The 19,124-nt window shown below is 51.8% G+C and overlaps 1 long non-coding RNA gene across 1 annotated transcript; it reads right to left on the bottom strand.

Moving 5' to 3' along the window:
* Positions 1 to 3,429: 3,429 nt before the first annotated feature.
* On the bottom strand, positions 3,430 to 8,832 carry LOC306638725. The gene is made up of 3 exons (XR_013757548.1): positions 8,026 to 8,832; positions 5,778 to 5,930; positions 3,430 to 4,054 (listed from the first exon to the last, which is right to left on the bottom strand). It is a non-coding gene; the product is annotated as an uncharacterized lncRNA (long non-coding RNA).
* Between the last annotated feature and the right edge of the window lie 10,292 nt (positions 8,833 to 19,124).

Below are 19,124 nucleotides of genomic sequence, written 5' to 3'. Positions count from 1 at the left end.
TTAGCCCAAGGGCACCATGCTACCTAAAATTCAAAACCTAGTTAGATGTTGATTGAGACCATCATTGCTAGTGGCAGAAACCCAACTCAAACCAGCTTCTGCAAAGTGGGATCCAGGGGTGGTGGTAGCACCCAGCACAGCATCACCCCAGGTCTTACCCTCCCTCCACTTGAGTTCTTTCTTTTTTGTGTCAAAACCCTTTCCTCTAAAGTTTTATTTTAAATTCTAGAGCGAATGAATCTGATTGGCTATGATAATCATCTTGCTTCTTGTATTAGTCATCTTAGCGTCACTGTGACCCAAATACCTGACAAGAACAACTTAGAGGAGGGAAAGTTTGTTTGGGCTCACAATTCCAGAGCTTTAGTCCACAGTAAGCCAAGTCCATTGCTCTGAACCCAAGTAAGGCAAAGCATGCTGCAAGGGTGTGACAGAGGAGTGCTACACAGCTCCTGGTAGCCCAAAATCAGAGAGAGAAGGGGCTTCTGGGAAAATGAACCTTTCCAGGTCATGCGCCCAGTGACTCTCCTCCTCCGGTCATGTCCCCCTGCCTACAGTTACCTTGCATTCAAACTGACATGAACTGATTATATTACAGCTCTTGCTTTTATGGGACACCTCATATCCAAACCATAACATTCTGTGCCTAGCCCCCAAAAGCTCATGTCCGTCTCATAATGCAAAATGCAGTTAGTTCACCTGTAAGAGACCCATAGGCCTAACAACTCCAGAATTGCCCAAAGGTTGAAGTCCAAAATATCAAAAGCAAGTTACACATATCCAACATCCAGTGGCACAGAGTAAGCATTTCCATTCCAAAAGAGAGGAATGGGGGCAGAGAAAGAAGAGATGGGACCAAAACAAAACGAAGACCCAGATGAGCAAAAAGGTCCTGTAACTCTGTACAGCTTCTAGCTCCAAAGGTGGCAAGATGTGCTCCCCAGAGGACTTGAGCAGTCCCTGCCCCGTGGCTGCTAGCCATGCTCCCAGGCTCTTTTAGCCTGGCTCACTCTGCACCCAGCACCTTTTCTTGTCAGACAATTCATGTTACTGGCATCTCTTAATTCCTGGGGTCTCCATTCCAGCTTCAGCTCACAGAACTTCATGCATCACATTCTCAGGGTCAGCCCACAAGGATTCTGACTCTGCTTCACTTTGCCTGGTCTCCCAGGCCTTCCTTTGAAACCTCAGTGGAAGACTCCATGACTCCTTAATTCCAGCTTCCTGATCACGGCTGCAGTGGCTTCTGAGTGCCTGGCAGTTGAGTACAGTTACTTCCTTGCCCACCCTGTGCAAGCAAGGTGCCCCCATGATCACTTCTCAGAGGAGTTTCCCTCTATACCCTGATCCTACAATGGGTGTGGTCCTGCAAATTCCTGAGATGCCCTCAAGGCTTTTTTTCTAGGGCCTCTGTGCAAAGTACTTAGCATCTCTTTAGTGGCTATAACCTCTTTAGCAGCCATAGCTTCCCAGGCCCCACTTTCACACACATTTTTTCTTGTCAATCTACAAGTTCTAAAAATTCTTCAGCTCTGCTTTCTGTTCCTGACTCTCACTTTACACCTAGATAAAATCCACCAACAAGATCCATGTCGCTGCCTAAATACCGTGTGCCGCCTTGAAATTTCTCCAGATTAATTAGTTCATCATCTTTAAATTCGGTTTCTCACAAAATCTTAGGACATGGGCAAAGAGTAGACAAGTTCTTTGCCAAAATGTAACATGAGTGGCCTCTAGTCCGGTTCCTAACAGAATCCTCATTCCCCTCTGAAATGAGTACAGTCTTTATTGTCTGCGTCATAACCACCCATGTAGCTCCACTTAACAACATCCAAAAGATTTTCCAGCCTGCATGATCAAACTTTTCCAAACTGCTCCTGCAAACCAGCTCCAAAGGCTTCTGAATTGCATGGTCTGGTTAGTTACAGCAACAACCCCACTTCTGGTACCAACTTCTGTGATGGTCAGCTTTGTGTCACTGTGACCAAAATACTTAACAAGAACAACTTAGAGGAGGGAAAGTTTATTTGGGCTCATGATTTCAGAGGTTCAGTCCCTGGTCAGCCGAGTTCATTGCACTGGGCCCAAGATGAGGCAGAACATCATGATGGAAGAGCAGGATGGAGGGTCCTGTTCACCTTGTGGCATCAGGAAGCAGGGAAAGAGGAAGGGGCCACAGGGAAGATCTTCCAGGGCACGACCCCAGTGGACACACCTCCAGGCATTCCCCACCTTCCTATAATCCATCCAAACGAGGATGGACTGATTAGATTACAGCTCTCATAACCTAATCGATACACCTCTGAATATCCCTGCATTAACACAGGAGTTTGGGGGGACACCATATCCAAATCTTAGGTCCCCTGTTGAGCAGAACTTCCTCATCCTGGCCACCTCATAGGCCACCAGATGGCCTATGAACTAATGCCCCTTCGGTCAAGTGGTCACCCTTGTCTCATTAGTGGCCTTCCCTCAGACTACCGCCTACTTTAGAAGGGAGTAGGGAGCGGGGAAGAAGCCACCTCAGCTGCTGCCCTCGGATGCTGGTGATTCCTTAGGGGTGCCATGTTGTTGGTTTTGCGAGCATTTTACTTGAAGCATAATGCCAGTGACTACCATTGACAGCAGGAACCAGAACTCTAAGTTGAACTATTTCACGTGGGTGGGGAGAGCCAGGGCAAATGACCTTGTTTTTGCCACAGTCCCTTTTGAGCTATGCATATCATTCTTGAGAGGGGGAAAAATTAGAAAACACTGCAGATGGATTAGCTTGCATTTATATTCAACAACACTTACTCTCATGCATACCGTGTTGGAAGGTAGAACGTGATGGCTGGAGCTCACGTAGTCGTCTTGCACTATGAGGCAATTATGGAAATAGGGGCTACACCGGGTGACATGAACAAGATAGAGGAAACCTGGACCCTGACACCACAGAGCACCACAACACTTCTGGATTCCTCCTTGGGGATTTTTACATGAGGGGACATAAACCTGTGTGTCAGCCACTATTGCTTCATCAGTTGCCCATGAGATAGCTCAGAGGCTCCTTCCTCTAGAAAGTCCCTCTGGAATCCTGAAGGTCAGGCAGGTGCCCTGGTATGGTACTGAACACCATCTCCCTCTCTCCTTCCCCGCTAGGCAATAGCTTCTAAGGGCAGGCGGAGGCTCGGTTTTCTGCGTCATCTCACGCAGGCGCCAGAAACTGCCAAAGCTAAAGCGTAGCAGTAAGAACCTGGGAACGAGGCGAGCATGACAAAGCGCCAAGGGGAAGTGACGCCCCGCTGCGTCCTCTGCATGTCCTGGACCACCGCCAAGCCCGGGGGGAGGACATGGCCCTTCCATCACCAGAGATGGGGGACGTGGACCCGCTCTGGTCCTGCTCTGCAGCTGGCCCCAGGTCCCCATGGCCCATTCGTGTGCCCAGGGGCCCTGGCACATGGGGACATTCCCTGAAGTTCTAGGCACAAGTGGCCCCAGGTGGAGAAGGCAGCCCTCCCTCCCTGGGAACACCGACCCCGGAGGCCGAGCCACGAGGCCAGCAGAGCCTCCAGCCTCCAGGAGCCGCCATCTCCCTGGGTTTGAGAGGAAGCAAGGTCTCCCTTGTCCCCAGGTGTCTCCGCCCTTCAAGTGACCTTGATTAGAAATGGAAAACGGGACGTGGCAGCCGTGGTCCTGTTCCCTCCCTGCCGGCTTCTAAACGCGGGGTTTCTGTCTGGCTTGCAGGTTTCCCCGTGGATCGGGCGGCTCAGCCCGGGTCTTGCACTGGCAGGAAGCAGGGAGGTGGGTGCAGGTGTGAGGCAGGCAGCTCCCGGGATCCAGGCGACCCAGAGACCTGGCCACGGGGTCAAAGGGCGGGGCTCAACGGCAGGACCAGCAGCTGGTCTCCAGGACAGCCTCCGGGGAAGTGGTCAGTGCTGCTGTCCTTCTGGTTTGGAAGTCACATCGTCCCGCGGCTTCTCCCCCACTCCCTCCTGACACAGCCCAGAAAACCACAGAGCCTCAGGGGCAGGGGCTGGGTGCTGCCTGCAAGGTTATCCAGTCCCCGTTTTTCCTGGAACGCAGAGTCGACGGTATTTAGGATAGCAATGGCAGTTCCCAGCCTCCTTTGCTGCCAGGCGCGACCAGGTCATGTTGTGACATAGCAGAAGTATTGAGAGGGATTTCTTGAAGGCTTCCTTAAAGGAGCTCATCCAGCTGGGAGGTGAGTCTTTTTGACATCCCCCACCTTAGCAATTGCTCTCTAAGATTTCAGACGTGATGGCTGGAACCCCTGCAGTCATACTGGTCTAGGGGGTGAGCTTGGAAACAGAAACTGTTCAAACTCTCTGTGGAACCTTCTTCCAGATTTGTTTGGATGGGAGAAAAAAAAGAAAGAAAGGCAAGTTTCATCTTGCTAAAGTTACGGTCATTTTAGATTCTCTGTTAGGTGCAATATGGTTAACGCGTGTCTTAATCTGTTTGCACTGCCATTAAATTATAGAGATGCCAGTTGCAGTGTGCGCACACTTGTGATCCCCATGACTAGGAGGCTGAAGGAAGAGGATCTCAAGTCTGAGGCCAGCCTCAACAACTTAGAGAGACCCTGACTCGCAACAAAAAAGTGAAAAGGACTGGGGTTAGAGCTGAGTGACAGAGCGCCTCTGGATCTCCAGTACCAGAAACACACACACACACACACACACACACACACACTGGGCAACTTAATCAATAGAAATTTATTTTCTCACAGTTCTGTGGGAAGGAACTCCAAGATCAAGGGGCTGCGGGCTGGGCTCCAGGGAGGGCTGTCTCCCTGGCTTGTGTCTGGCTGCCTTCTCGCCATGTCCTCGTGGTGGGGAGAGAAAGAGCAAGGTCCCTGGCGTCTCTGCTGGGCAGGGCACTAATGCCTCGAGAGCCCAGGCGGTGACCCCCTCTCACCCGGCACACCTCCCTCCGGAAGGCCTCACCCCCGTGCCCTGGGCGTGGGGATTTCCACTCGGGAACTCAGGGTCAGGGGGCACCTCCCGGTCCACAGCCAGGTGGCCAAGCTTAGTTAATTGTTTAGTTTGGTAAAAATGAATTTGTGTTTCACGAATTTTCCTTTTGTGTTTTCATGAAACTCAGGATGAGCCACGATAGGCACAGCCTCACGGCAACGCAGGTTTGTTCTTAAACATCATGGAAGCAGAGTCGTGGCTCTTTTCTTTCCCTGGTTCGCCTGGTGCCCCCTGGCTCAGGGCCTGGTGTGCGGCCTCCCACCAAATGGCACCGAGACCGGCAGCTGCAGGCGGCGGAGGCGGAGGCGGAGGCGGGAAGGGGAGAACCGAGTGCAGGGGTGGCTGCAGCTGCCCCAGGCGCTCTGAGCGGGACCACGCCCCCACAGGCCACGTGACCTCAGGGTCCACTTTGACCCGTGGAAGGTGGGCAGAGGTGGCCTGGGTCACTTCCAGGTGGGAGCCTTGAAGGAGAGTCCAGCTTGGCACCTGTCCCCTTGCCCGTCTGTCATCCTGAGTGACCCCGATGAGCACCTCCCTGCTGCCCAGTGAATGTGGCTGAGAGGGAGCCTCGCTTCTGCGGAACCACCGAGAGCTGGGGACTATACCTCCCCAGTGTGGCCCAGCCCATCCTCTCTGGAACGGGAGGGTGTAACAAAGACTGCTCATCTCCTGCCAAACTAGAGACTACATTTCCCAGCCTCCCTTTCACTAGATGTGCCCCTGTGACTTCATTATGACCAAGGAGCAGAAGTAATATTTTCGACTTCTGGGTTCTACCTTTTAAGGAAAGGGAAATACCCTGCTGCTTCCTTATTTCCCCGAAGCTGGAATGCAGATGCAATGACAGGAGCTGGAGCAAACATAATAGACAAGGAGACAGATACCACATATTTGAAGATAGCAAGGCATCAAGAAAGAATCTGGGTTCCTATCACTGTAGAATCACCTGGACTCTTCCCCGTGACAGGAATGAAATTGCCTTTTAGTTAAGTCTCTTGTTGTTTGGGTTTTGCTTAAAGCAGTTGAACCTCTGACCTAATATATAAAGGGGTCTTCCTGTGTGAGTCTGTGCGAGTTGATGATTAGGGTTATGGAAGACGGGGGCCATCTACTTACATGAACTGTGAACAAGTCCCTGCCCTCAGAAACACAAGGCCCAGCCAGGGGTTCAGAAAATCAGGCCATAGCCACACTACCCAACAGGAAAATGTCAGGGTTCTCTAGTGGACACTAGAAGGGAGGGGAACCCAAACCAGCCCACAGTGTGACCCAGCTGATCTTTGCTGGACAGGAGGGCATAACGGATGGCTCATCCCCTGCCTCTTCCTTTAGCATCAAAACCTCTGTCGGCCGCTGTCGGCGGATTCCTGCCACGCCCAGGTGTGTGAGGTGAGGGAAAGGGTTTCTGTCGGAGGAAGGGGCCAGCTGTAGCTTAATCCCTAAGCTACAGCTTAGTTTATTTATTTCATTAAATAAACACAGGTGCCAATTATCCTTTTCAATGCGGGGGGTGGTGACAGATTGAGCCACACCAAGATCTGGCCTCCAACAAGATGGAGAAGCCCACCTTCCCTTTACCTACAGTCGTACAGGTAAGAGGGCCCGGGAGGAGCTGCTCCTGCGAGGATCGGGGTGGGGTGGGGCTCGGGAAGCCATCGTTTGGCGGGTCAGCCAGGAGATCAGCGCTTCCTCAGGGGCGAGCCACTTCTGTAGTCACGCAGCCCGGCTGTCTGAGACAGTCTCTCGTGACCGCCAGGTCCTGGGAGTCAGACTTGCCTGTCCTGGGGCTCAGCCGAGCCCGACTCTGCCCGTCATGGGTGGCTTCCCACAGGGCGCTGCCTCAGGCCCGCCCCTGCAGAAGTAGCCTGTGACACCAGCTGACCATCTGTCTCAAAGGTGCTGCTAGAAGACACAGAGCAGGAACAGGAAGTAGGACAGGGACGGGGGCGAGTCAAAGCAAGGGCACGGGCCACTGCAAGTCCTGCAGAGGAAGAGCCAGTGTGCAGGGCAACCGGGAATGGAAAGCAGCTCCAGCTGCCAGGATCCCGGGCAAGGAAGAGGGTCTCACTCCCCAACGGCCCCTCTGCCACAGGCCTGCGAGCCGCTGGGCTAGATGCTCCGGAGGCAGCCTGGGTCTGCTAGGAGCCAAAGCACCCCAAAGCCAGATGGACGATGCTGGGGGGTCCTCGACCCTCTGCCATCTCCAGCGTCCTATCAGGAAACCTGTCACAGCTTCCGGGAAGAGCCCTTCTGATACCAGAGACAAAAACACCCTAAATATGAAACAGACATTCATTTGTTTGTTTGTTTGTTTGTGGTACTGAGTACTGGGGATTGAACCCAGGGGAGTCCCATTACTGAATTACATCCCCAGTCCTTTGTATTTGATTTAGAGGCAGGGTCTCACCGAGTTGCAGAGGCTGGCCTTGAGCTTTCGATCCTCCTGCCTCAGCCTCCCCAGTCTCCAGGATCAAACATGTGCCACTGTGCCCTGCTCAAAACAGACGTTTCCTATGAGCCGCGCAGAAGCCAGCAGCTGGGGCAAGGGTGCTTCGGCCCAGAGGGACCAACATTGTGGAGATCCCTGGTTCGCTAACGGCACCAGCAGGCAGCAGGGCTGCAGGTACCGAGTACTGAACTGAGTCAGCTCCTCTCGGGCCCTCTGGTCTGGACCTTTGCACGTTTGGTGTCCCACACCCGGATCCTGGTTGGCACTGGTGTTAGGGCAGGAGCCCTCCGTGTGGGCAGCCTCAATCTCTGAACACACCTTCCTATCAGCTATGATAAGGTCCCAGAAAGTCAGATGAGTCTCCCAGAACCACAAGGCCCACTGCACAGTGGCATAAAAGCACAGTTTCTCTTCTGGCAGCTGAGCATCCCAAAGCCGCTCTCTGGGCCCGCTGGGGGCCTGGCGGCCACAAAGCAACCCACTCATCCCGCCGCTGGAGCTCCGGCTGCGGGCCGGGGAGGCACAGCCCTGAAGTGCCCATGCAGGACCCAGACACCACGCTCTCCCGCCCCGGAGTTCCAGCCCCTGCGTAGCCACAACTCACCTTGGCCTTGGTCAAGTGCCTTCTGATTTCTGGGCTTGCTTCCTCATCTGTTAGGTCAGGGGCTGACCCAGCAGCTTCCTCTTAACCCCTCGACCCTGGACAAGCCCCATCATATGGCGGGTATAACAGGCATGGGCCTGAGTCCAAAACTGCACTGCCTTACTTAGCAGCCTGAGCACCCTCTAAATATTAACTCACGCTGGACGCGCTGGCCCACGCCTATAATCCCGGCGGCTCGGGAAGCTGAAGCAGGAGGATCCCGAGTTCAAAGCCAGCCTCAGAGACTTAGCAAGGCCCAAAGCAACTCAGCAAGACCCTCTGCCTCTAAATAAAATAGAAACAGGGCTGGGGATGTGGCTTAGTGCTTAGGCACCCCTGGTTCAATGCCTGGTACCAAAAAATAATAAATAAATAAATATTAACTCCTTAGGTTGTTATTTTTCTCTATTGAGAGATAGGGAAGCAAGACACAGAGAGACAGAGTGATTTGTCCAAGGTCACCCAGCACAAAGATGGCTGAGCTAGAATTTGAACCCAGAACCTCCAGCTCCAGTACTGGGATTTTTCGTTTTTGAATTTTGGTGTTGTTTTTTTCCTTCAGTGTTAGGAGTTGAGGCCAGTGCTTTGCACACGGTGGACAAGGGCTCTTCCACTCAGCTACACCCCAGGCCCCCCACTGAGTTATTAAGGGTTAGCCACAGCTCCCTCAGCTGCCAGGTGATATGCCAAAACCCTCTGCCTCTGGCAAGGTGACAGAGGTGCCCCCTCAAGGGCTTGGGCCAGAGCAGGGCCCTCCTAGGGCACCTGTCCCTGGGGCTTCCTGCTCCTTCCCTGGCGCCCTCTCTGCACCTCCCCGCCTGCCCGTGGGCATCCTCCTGCCGCCCGGCCTCCCAGACTCTGGCGCGGTGGCAGCTCCCTACGGTTAAAATGCCGGGGCCTTCTCCTCCCGCTGCCCCGTCTCTCTCCTTCCTGTGAAGCGAGGGTTGGACCCCAAAGGCCATGACCTCCGCTCACTCCTCAACCCCCTTTTCCACCGCCCGCCTCGGTCTGGCTTCACGTGCTTCCTCTCTGGCATTTTGCTCACATTTTAGCCTCATTTTCCTCGGTTTTCCGCAGCCTGGCATCTCACTGACCTCCTCAAAGCCGCCTCCGCCCACAGGACAAGGCCCACGCTCTGACGGCGGCACTGAGGTCACGGCCGTGCCCCTGCTCTCCTTTCCCACCTCACCCCATGTCCCACCTGGATGTTCTCCAGATTTTTCTGGTCTTCACTCTCAGCTCCTGTTGGAGTCCCCCGCCACGCCCCCCTGAAATTCAGTGTGGCCATGTGACTTGTTTGGGCCAATGGAATTGAACAGAAAGACATCCCTCTTGGCAGATGCTTTGACAGCCGGTGCGTGGCTTGGCACGGTCCCTCCCCCTGGCGGGGCACTGCAGATGCCGGTGACATTGCAGATGGTGAAGTCCCCAGGGATCCGGATCCCTGAGTGGAGATGTCTCAAATCAGAGCCGTAGAACACCCGTCAGGGACGAATAAGGAGAGCGAGAGAGGACAGCCGTTCCTTCTGAACCAGGGGTGGTTTGTCACAGCAGCAAACACAGCCCATTCTGACTAACGAGGGGTCACGTATGTCCATGACTCCCGCAGTCTAACCCTGCCAGGCCTCGTGCTGTCCCTTAAGTCCATGATGACGACACCGACGTTCTCCACCCATGCCCACCTGGCAACGTCCTTTTGTTCACTGAGATGGGCTCAGTCGCCACCTGCACCAGGAAACCTGGCAAAGCACCCACTCCAGGCGTCGCGGCTCCTGCTCAGGGCGCCTGGGCAGGCCGGTCCCACCGTCTCACCCTGCTTCCTGGACTTCAGGCTGCTGCCCGCGCGGCCTGTACACTGTCCTCCTGAGTCCTGCCTGCAGGATCCCCTCTGTGCAGCAAGGGTCTTGTGGACCCTGCTCGGAGCATTCTCGAGAAGCATCCCTTGAGAGAATCAATATTTTCTGGAAGATGAGACCCCCTCCTCTGTCATCCCCTCCCTCTCCCACCCCCACCCCTCCTCTTTTTCCTCTGCATCATTTCCTGATCCCCCAAACCCAGCACTAACGAGCGGCAGAATGGTCAAGGGCATGAACTCTGTGGTCAGACAGGCCAGGATTCCAGACTTGACTCTGTTACTCCCTTGCCATAAATCCTTGAGAGAATTATTTAGTGCCTCCAAGCCCCAGTCTCCTCATCTGTGAATCAGGACACTACATACACCCATGAAAAATACACAGGACAATGCATCCAATAGGTGTCTACAGGGCTCTTCCAGTGAGTTGAATTCTGAACCCGGGAGGCCGGAGTGGCCAGGGAAGGAGGAGAAAGCATTGGAGATGACAGCTGAATGCTGAGAAGGAACCAGCCACACAAAGAGGGAATGTTCATTTTCTGTTGCTACAACAAAATGCCTGAGGCTAGGTACTTTCTAAAGAAAAGAGGTTTATTCAGGCTCACAGTTTGAGGTCCAAGAGTAGAAGCCAGCATTCACTTGGTTTCTGGTGAGGCCCCTGTGCTGCTCCATGCATGGAAGAAAAGCAGAAGGGCAAGGAGCAGAAGTAGAAGAGATCATGTGGTGAGAGAGGAAGCAAGAGAGTGAAATGCAGAAGCCAGACTCCATCTATAACAACCTGCTTCAACAGTGTTTAGTCCAGTCTCAAAATACTGACCCAGTCCCAAGAGGCAGCACTGACCCCTTCCCAGGGTGGTGCCTCCATGACCTCTCTACTTTTGAAAAGTCCTGATACCTCTCAACTGCCACATTGGGGACCAAGGCTCCCCACAAGTTGATGGGAACAAGCCATCTTCAAACCATAGCAGAGAACGTTCCAGAGAAGAGGAACAGCAACCACAAAGGCCCGAGGCCACTTTAGGCTCTGTCAGTGGCCACTTGTCCACCTGCAGTCTCCCTCCCACACTTGGACACACCATTGCCAACCGGGGGACACCTGGACCACAAGTGACCCACTGTGAGCCGGTGACACGGTGACCTCGTAGCATCCTGGACCAGCTGACACATTACCTGCAACCTGTCCCCAGATTGTCAGCTCTGGAGCTGCAGCAAACTGGGATGGAAAATCAGGCTATTGATGGAGCCAGGTTTACCCAGCCTGGCTCGGGGCCAGGTGGATTAGTGGTTATCACCAGCGGTGCCAGCGCCCAGGGGCACCGTCGACGCCACTGCTGCCCACGATGACTCTGGCCCTCTGGGTTTGCTTGTCCTCCTGGGTGGAACCCCCAGCACGTTGATAGGGCCAGGACAAAGTAAATGTTCTTGTCTAATCTTCCCCAGTGTGGCCAGAGGGCACCCAGAGGCGGCCACTCCCTTGGCAGAGTCTGAGTCCTCCATTTCCTTTCAAAAGCTGGCCACGGGTCACCAGCACGGGTCACCTGACTGCAGTCTGCTGACTGGACCTCCACTGGCAATTAGCTGGGACCCAGGTGTGCCCAGGCTTTCCCACTGGGCCTGCCCCGGCCTCTCCCTGCTGTCCACCCAGATCCACGTAACAAGGTCCCCAGGAAGCACGGGTGGTCTCATCCCCATGGGTGACCTCAAAGCTCCGCGGTCGTTCTTGAGCACCAGAGAGGCAGCAAGTCCTTGAATCCAGCCTCGTCTGAGCCTCGTGGCTCAACTAAATATTCCCCGAGGAAGGACCGAGGCGCTGGGTTTCAGTTGTCAAAGCACAGCCAGAAAGGGCCCGTTGCTTTAAGTACGGGTCAGGGCCACACAGGCTTAGAAGGGTCAGTGTCGTCCGGACGAGGAGGGGAGCAGTGCCACTGCCGAGCTGGGCATGAGGCAGGCACTCCCAGGTACCCCCGCCTCCCGCTTCCGGGTGCCACTCTGGCTGCAGCTGCCCACACTGTGCTGGCACCCAGGAGGGCCAGCTCCCAGCACCGCCTGCTGCCGTGAGGTGGCAGGGCTGGCGTCCCACGGGAACCGGACCAGAGAAGCCAGGGGAAGGAGCTCTGCCACCCCAGCCCTCTGCCAGGGCAGTGAAGGTGACCCAGCATTCTCTGGCTTCCCTTCTCCAAGCTCCCGGCCGGTGCCCATGGGATTACCTGAGGATCACCCGAGACCCCAGAAGTCCCGGGGCCCAGCACTTCACGATCCTACCTTGCAAACTCTGGGTAAGCGACACACTCCGCTCTCAGTTTCTTCTTCTCCAGGATGAGGAGACTGGACTCTTCTAGAATAGAATTTGTGCCAGACCAAGTGCCAACGCTAACTCAGGGAATGTGTGGCAGACCGAGATGCATGATGCTTAGGATTCTGGGGTCACATCCAGTGATCAGGCGTGCTGGGATTGACTGGTGATGTCTGCCGCCAACTCGGAATGGCGAGGGGCAGAGCCGGTGCCTTGCACCCGCCATCTCATGCCCCAGAGGACCTTTCTGTCCCTGTCCATTGGAACATTCTGCCCCTTGGGTACTGTGGGGTGCCATCTGATGGCTATGAGGCAGAAGTTACCAACCAGGAGGCTGTGGATTCTTCAAGAGGAAACTTCCTACAGGAATAGACAACAGGAAAAGAACTCTAGGTAAGACAAGCCAAGAAGAGGTGGATAAATTAGTCAGTGTTTTAAAATGAGAGGTGTTCTGGAAGCCCTGCTGTTTGGCTGCCCAGCTTGAGCTGATCCCAACAGCCAGAGAGTCATCAAAGGACCCCTGGAATGACAGTTCCCTTTCCCATGGCTCAGAAGCAATGAACACTAACTACAGCCTCCAGTTTGGAGCAGGAATTCCAGCAGGAAGGATGCAGCCTCCAGAACCAGCCTAACAAGGACTCCAGTGGGTTTGGACCACCAGCAGCAGGTACTGCACAAGTCCTAGCCCTCCCCTCCCCACAGTCAGAGGCTCTCTGTTTGAATTGAGCTTTTGGCTCACTGTACATCTTCCACTGCGGTAGGACACCCTTTTGCAAAACCTGTTTTCACTCTTCAAACCCTCTGTCCAGGGCTTCTTTCCCACCTGGTCCCTCTGAGGTCCAGCATGAGCTCCCCTCCTCTGTTAGTTAGTTGTGAATTCCTTGAAATATTTCCCCTGCTTCAGGTCTTGGTTTCCCCTCTACCCGGGATCCCTTACCCTGCAGGTGATGCCAATGACACAGAAACCAGGGAGGCAGATAAATAAACACGGTGCATGAGAACGGTGATGTGTTATTCAGCACTAAAAAGAAATGAGCTCTCGTGCCAGGGAAAAGCATGGAGAACACTTAAAGGCAGATTACTAGGTGAAAGCAGCCAATCTGAAGAGGCTACGGACCAGATGAGTCCAACTATGCGACGTTTTGGAAAAGGTCAAACTACTGAAAAAGTAAAGGACAGGGTTGCGGGGAGGAAAGGATGAATAGGCAGAGCTGAGAGGATTTCCAAGGCGGTGGAAATACTCTGTAGGATTCTACGAGGGTGCCTGTCATTATACGTTCACCCAAAGTCGTAGAATGAAGAGCGAGCCCCAAGGTAAAGTATGGACTTTGGGTGACTGTAGGCCAGGGTAACTTCCTCAGTTGTAACCAACATACCACTCCAGGTGGGGATGTTGATAATAGGCGTGTCTGCGCCTGCGTGGGGGAGGGGCCATATGCAAAACCTCTGTACCTGCTGCTCAATACTGCTGCGACCAAAAACTGCTCCAAAAGAAAGGTATATGTGAAGGGGAAGTCATTTTTCCTATAGAATGTCCCACCTGTGGATTTGGATGACTGCTTTCTTGTTCCTTTATCTACATATTTCCTGAAAACTGGCAGGGAGATCTAGACCTGAGAGCAAAGTTTTTCTTGGAATACTTCATGGGTGGTTCCTTACATTGCTTTTTGCCCCAAGAGGTACATAATTTCCAGTTGTCCCACCTGCACCTATTATAATGTGGGCCAGTGATCCCACGGTGGTGAACCTAATCATCAACCTCCTCTCCAACCTTCCCTGTTACCGTTTTAACAACCACGGATGACCTTGACCTAGATCCATTATTCTGAAGGAGCTGCACAGCAGTAGTTTCCAATTCTACCATGTCCGTGAATTTAATCATTGGGATTTCTCAGGAAAGAACTTTTTTTAATCAACTCTTCATGGTCACCTGAAATATAGTTCACCCAAAAGATAGCACGAATTTTGACATTTCCCTCTATCTATCAATGATCAGCCTGAGTTAGTGTCGTAGTAATCTCCCATGGCGACATATTCAATCTTACAGTATTAAATGCGTGAATTTTCATAGTTTTGATTTGTTTCCAATTAATGTGATGCGTCAGTCAGTGGGAACCTCTTTGTATGGATTCTTGAGCCTTCAGGGCATGGTATTTGAAGTTCCCAATTTTCTAGCCCTCAAGATGAACCTGGCTCATTGTGTACATTTCTTGATCCAGCTCTGGAATCAACCATTTCTTCAAGAATCCCTAGATCTTCTTAGAGGAAAATGGCTTCGAGGCCAAGAGCTATGCTCAGGGTATTCATTGTTACTAGTTTTGTCATTGTTGCTGAGTTTTTCAGTGGCCTGAACTAGGAAAGGTGTATTTTCTTAGAAAAAGAAATAATGAATAAAGAAAAATAATGAATTAGTACAAACTCATACCTCCAAATCAGGATTTAAGATTGGAGGTCATGACATGATCTTGTTAGTACTTTAACATCTCTTTTCTCTTACACTGAAAGTCTTACTCCATCACAATGCTAACATGATTATTTTTGTGCTTCAACCTATAACATACATGTAATAGTTTCAAAATAACCATTGTCTAGGCTTGTTGGTGGGAACCTATATTTCCAGCTACTTGGGAGGCTGAGATAGGAGGACCGTTTGAGCCAACCTGGACAACATAGCAAGACCCTTTCTCAAAATAAATAAATAAATAAATAAATAAATAAATAAATAAGCAACAATAGCAATATTACCAAGAAGATTATTGAATACAGTGTCCGATTTCTTTGTTTTCTCTCTCTTTTACACTCTTATTTGTCCTTAGAAAATATCCCCCTGTGGATATAGAGTCATAATTCTACATTTGGGGGCTGGAGTTAGCTCAGTGGTAGAGCACTTGCCTAGCCCCATAACACAACAAAACAAAACCCCTGCATCTTAAAGTCCCTTAATTTTTTGGCATAACTATGCTTACAACTTATTAACTCATTTATTTCCACTGGTTTCCGATTCTGAGAGATTTTTTTAAGAATCCATAAAACATTTACATGGTTGCAAATTTAAACCATAAAACAATCTCATTTATATCCCTGCCCCTCCACAAATAACAATTTGATGGGTTTTTTGGCTTATTCTTTCACTTTTTCTTTTTAAAAATGTGTATACAGAGAGAGAGAGAGAGAGAGAGAGAGAGATACATGCATGTGTAAAAGTAGCCAACTATAAACATCATTTTGTCTTCCTCCTTCAAAAAAAGAGAAAAGTCTAAACTGTATTCTCTGGAGACCTCACCCATCTACCATAGACCCCGCTGTGTGTCTGTTCCCTGCAGTATAGCTTATTCAACAGTCTCTAACAGTGGACATTCCTGTGGTGTTTTCTAATCTTTTGCTACTGAAATAATGTTGCAATGAATGCTTGTATGTGCTCCTTTTTGATGCTGAGCGAGTGTATCTATGGGATAGACTTGTAGATACAGAATTGCCGACTTAAAGGCATATGTATGTGTAACTTGCTGTCAAATCCCCTCTTCGGGGGGTAAAGCTGAATCTTATCAATATGCAAAAGTGAGAAGACCCAGAATTTCCACACCACCTACCACCTGAAACTGGGGATCAGATCAACCTCCCCATTTTTCTACCCCAGACAGGCCTAGCAATGCACCAGGGTCCTAGAAGCCCTGGAAGGAGCTGTCTAATTCCATTTTTCTTGAAGGAGGCTCATCTCAGGCTCACCTCCTCAGGCTGAGCACAAATTCTGGATGGTGCTTTTCTTCTTTAATTGACGAAACACTTTAAAATTATTCTTTTATATGTTTTGTTTAGCAGGCAAACTGTTTCAAGGCTTGGATCCTATTAGGGGAATTATAGTAAGTGTTCATCGCATGGAAGTTATTTTTAACTTCATTGCTTTATCTGGCCCTGGTGGCCTTTCTTTAATAATGGAAGAAAAGCCAGGCATAGTGCATGCCTGTAACCCCAGCAACTCAGGACGCTGAAGCCAGAGGACTGCAAGTTCCAGGCAAGCATGGGCAACTTAGTGAGGCTCTAAGTAAACTAATAAGACCCTGCCTCAACACAAAAGGCTGGGGATGCAGCTCAGTGGTAAAGCACCCTGGGTTCAATCCCAGGACCGCAAAATTCAAAAAGAGAAAGAAGGAAAATTCACTCTTTTATTTGTTCAACCAATGCGAATCGAATACCCTCTCGGCCCCCTCTTGCCTACCCGCTCTGAACACAGCCTACCATACTTGAGGATTGACCCAGACCATATTCCTTGGGGGGAAAAAAAATACTCAGTTGGTCTAAAGTTATAAAAGGAAACGCCAAATCAAACTCAATGTCTCCTACTACAAACCCACGGTGCAGATCTTATCTGACCCCTAGGAACATGGGGATTTCCACAAGCAAGTAATTCTGCAGTGCACACCGGCTGCGTGCCCTGGAATATAGTCAGTTCTGACACTGTCCACCTGGAGATAGCATCAAACCCCACAGGCTGAGGCCTCAGTCCCCAAGACTGCCCCTTCCCCCTTCAGTGCCAGTCACAAGCCCCACGTTGCTTGACCTGAGTGTCTGCCTTCTATGCTTTGGGGTTCCCTGAACCCCCTCCTCTGGTTCCACTGATTTGCTCAAGCCACTCACAGAACTCCGGGAAACATTCCATTTCCATCTACTGGTTTATATAAAGGAGAGGAGAGGTGTACCAGCGGGGCACAGGGTGCCGCCCTCACTGCGTGCGCCACCCTTGAAAGCTCTGTGAACCCTGGCGGAAGGGTTTCCACGGAGACCACTGAGCAAGTATGACTAAAGCCTGGACAGCCGTCAAAATGTGACTGGCGTGACGGAGGACACCTGTAGTCAGCCAGTCAGGAGGCCGAGGGAGGAGGGTCGCAAGTTAGAGGCCAGCCTCAGCAACTTAGCCAGACCCTGTCTCAAAATGAAAAATAAAAAGGGCTGGGGATGGAGCTGGGGTAAATCACCTCTGGGTTCAATCCCTGGTACCAAAAACAAACAAACAAACAAAATGTGATTGAACAAAAAGGGCACAATCTAATACGAATAGACTGGGCAAGAAAACCCAGCAAGTCCAGTCTGTTTGGATTCTTGGTCTCTCTGGGCGCGTTCCCCCCTCAGGGTGTGAGAGAGAAGCCCTTCTGGAAGGAGAAGGTCTTAGGGCCTACCATCTGACAAGAGCAGGTCAGAGGAGTTTTGTATCTTCTGCTCCAAGGCAGAAAGGCAGGGGAGGATGGGAGTTTCTATCACCTGCCTGGGGTCGGGCAGCCTTGTGAGGGAGTTATGATTCAGGAACAGTGGATAAAAAACAAAAAACGTAAGTCATACTCTCACGGCGGCTAACATTTGAAGATTAGGAATTCACATGAGTATCCAGACTTCTGACTTCCCTTGAAAACCTGGCCAACTTGGCACACCGCGGCCTTCCAGCCTGGCGCCCTGGGTGGGAGCCGAGTGGAGGCTGCCCCCTTGTGGCAGGACAGCGCGCCCCGCGCCCACCAGGGTCGCCCAGCCCTTCCACCACCCACTTGGCCTGCCGGGTCTGGAGCTGGAGGGCCCTGCCCTAGACTGCAAGTTCCCTGAAGGTAAGGGTGCCCATGTCTTTTCTTTTGCTTTTTAGAAACATTAAACTTTAGAGTTTATTAATTCGTGAACACGTAGAGCAAAAGCCAGGCAGGGTGGCCCAGGCCTACAGTCCCAGTTACTCTGGAGGCTGAGGCGGGAGTATCCCAAGATGGAGGCCAGGTTAGCGACTTGGTAAGAATCTTATCTCAAAATGAAACATGAAAAGGGCCGGGGACGTAGCTCGGTGGTACAGTGCTTGCCTAGCATGTACGAGTCCGTGGGTTCCGTCCCCTCTACCATCAAAAACATACACATAGCAAGGCCTGCCAACCTGCACATGCAAGGCGACTGCTTGGGACACCATAAACCCCGTCACAGCACAGAGAGGTACAAGGGATTGGAAAGGCTACGTACATCCACCCATAAGGACTGCGGGGCGTCGTATACTTGTGTCCACTGGGATAACAGGACACTTGGGAGAGAATGAGAAGACATTTTCTTCCACCAGGAAGACAGAACAGGAGGGCCTGGGAGGACAGGGTAGCTGATAGTGTCCAGGATGGCGGCAGGCAGGTAGTGGTCCAGCCAGGTGTTGGGGACAAGAAATGAGGCTTAAAAACAAACACAAGCCAACCGGAGCCAACGACAGACACGTGGAAAACGTAGACAATTTTTATTTTCTCATGCCCGTGTCTTACAGGTCTTTGATGTCCCAGCATCTTGCCCCGTCCAGCATGCAGTGGGTCCTCCATAAAGGCTTACTGGGTGGCCGCAGCACATTTGGGGTGCAAGCCATGATATTTTCCGCCATGTTAAAACTGTGTGATTGTCACCTGGCTCTCACCTGGATCCTTGAAGTGGATTGGCATCCCCAGGGCCTCAAAATAAGCCATTCCCCCCAGGTAAGTCCTCCTGTCCCAGGGGCTTCCTCCAGCATGGGCACTGTGCCTGTGACCTCAGGACAGCAGTGACCACTCCCTGGGCAGCATGAGAGCGTGTCAGTCGTGGCTCCTGGCACCTCTTCTTATCACATTATCCGCAGGGCCTTTATCTCCAAGAGCGAGCATCCGGCTCTGCTAGAGCAGGTGTCTGGCTGCATTTTCTCAGGCAAGCCCCAAGGAAGAGATTACACTGGAAATCTGCTTTCTGAGAATTTTAGGGCCCCTGCTCCTGACGGGAAAGAGCTTATCGAAAAGGTTTGTATTTCTTATCAGACCCCATTATGGGCCCTGAAGTGGGTGATTAGGGCCGAACAAAAGGTATTTAACAAGCAGCTCCTGGCAGCCAGCCTGCCCGAGACCCGCTCCTACCTGAGAACCGGAAACCCAGGGAAGAAC

The sequence above is a fragment of the Sciurus vulgaris genome (assembly GCF_902686455.1).
Source record: "Sciurus vulgaris genome assembly, chromosome: 11".
NCBI classification, from domain to species: domain Eukaryota; kingdom Metazoa; phylum Chordata; class Mammalia; order Rodentia; family Sciuridae; genus Sciurus; species Sciurus vulgaris.
The sequence above is the reverse complement of the archived record's forward strand: the minus strand, read 5'-3'. Positions and strand labels throughout refer to the sequence as shown.